This window comes from Coenobita brevimanus, chromosome 50 (assembly GCF_032717465.1).
Source record: "Coenobita brevimanus isolate Jiangsu-jjx chromosome 50, ASM3271746v2, whole genome shotgun sequence".
Lineage (NCBI taxonomy): Eukaryota > Metazoa > Arthropoda > Malacostraca > Decapoda > Coenobitidae > Coenobita > Coenobita brevimanus.
The window spans coordinates 34,950,223-34,951,723 of record NC_137003.1 but is presented as its reverse complement, the minus strand read 5'-3'; the positions used below and the strand labels follow the sequence as shown (position 1 = coordinate 34,951,723).

Below are 1,501 nucleotides of genomic sequence, written 5' to 3'. Positions count from 1 at the left end.
TTGGCTCTCTCTTGCATTTTGTTTTTCTCTTGGAGGGAACTGTTATTGCATGATCATGGCCTTTGGTTCCTTCTTCCTCGCATTAAAAAAAAAGAAGTCCCAGGCTAACTCAACTAAATTCGTAATACCTTCGCAGATGCCACTCCTCCATTTAACTCCTTGTTCAGTCGGCCTAAGAAGTGATGGCAGAGTATCCAGAAGTTTTCGGTCATCGATAATGTATATATTCTTCCTTATATCTTTACAAGGTGAAACCTATTATGTAAAATTGTTACAGAAAACAATAAGTAAATGAAAAAGTACTGGTATATTTCAAAACTGTAGGAAGCAGTTCGTCAATTACGATAAAAGAAAATCCTAAAAGGAACTAATTGAAATTTCAGAACTATAGCTCAGGGACAGTCAGGAATAATTTGAGTTCATATCTAATATGGTAAAACGCAATAATTTTTAGTAGCGTAATACTAAAAAGAAAAGGGCTTTAATAATCAATTAAAATCAGTCATTATTATTTATAAAATAATTTCCGTTACAATACTAAGGAAGAATTTAAAGTCATTTATTTCCGTTTTTGTTGTCTTCATGGATGACGACAGAAAGCGGGAATGCGGCGTAAGTTATAGGCTATTTTATATGGTTCGATCAACAGGCACTGAAGGAATCAGCTTTTACTCAAAGACATGCAGTTATTACCCTGCATCTGGTCAGCTTTTCATTAAGAAAATTCTCTTGAAGTTTTAAGATAAGCCAGACGGCTATCAGTGAATGAAAAATAAGGAAAACCTCGAAAATTTGCCAAGAGTCGGAACTCCTTGGAGAATGACAAACTTGTGTTGTAGCCTAGTTTCCTCAGTGTAAGCAATTGGCAAGAGAAAGAAAATGCATATGTTCATACACAAATAACTGAGTTTAAAACTTTCAAATCAGCATTTTCAGTTAAGCAGGACACTTAAGTTTATTTAAAAAGATGGATACTAGAGACTATTAGACAGAGCAAAAATTATGTGTTTTTACGGCCATACCACGTTGAGTACACCGCTTCCCGTTCGATCAGCGAAGTTAAGCACCGTTGGGTCTGGTTAGTACTTGGATGGGTGACCGCCTGGGAACACCAGATGCTGTTGGCATCCCTACGTCAAGTGGGGTTGGTGGAGGATTAGTGCCCCTCCCGGTAAAACAGCTAACTCTAAGCCCTTGGCCACCCTGTCTGGGATACATGGCGTCTGGCAATGAATGAATGAAAAAACATTACAAGAGTATAAACTCATGCTTTGGTCCTCTTCATTGCCTAGTGTATGAGAAAAGGTAAAATCTGTCACATCTACTTACAACTTAAAATATGCACGAATTAGGAATAAAGTCACAAGTTATTATAAGCGAGAAGAAGACAAGGAATAAAAGGCAGAATGGTCTTCTGCTATCGCAGGTAGGGTATCAATACTAAGAAAAACTTCATCGTTGCGGCATCCTTATTGTTGCTGTATCATCACCATAGCATTGA

The 1,501-nt window shown here is 37.4% G+C and overlaps 1 non-coding gene across 1 annotated transcript; it reads left to right on the top strand.

The window, feature by feature from the left end:
- Window positions 1-1,008: 1,008 nt before the first annotated feature.
- On the top strand, window positions 1,009-1,127 carry LOC145399942 (5S ribosomal RNA). The gene has a single exon (XR_013897387.1). It is a non-coding gene; the product is annotated as a 5S ribosomal RNA (ribosomal RNA).
- Window positions 1,128-1,501: the final 374 nt, after the last annotated feature.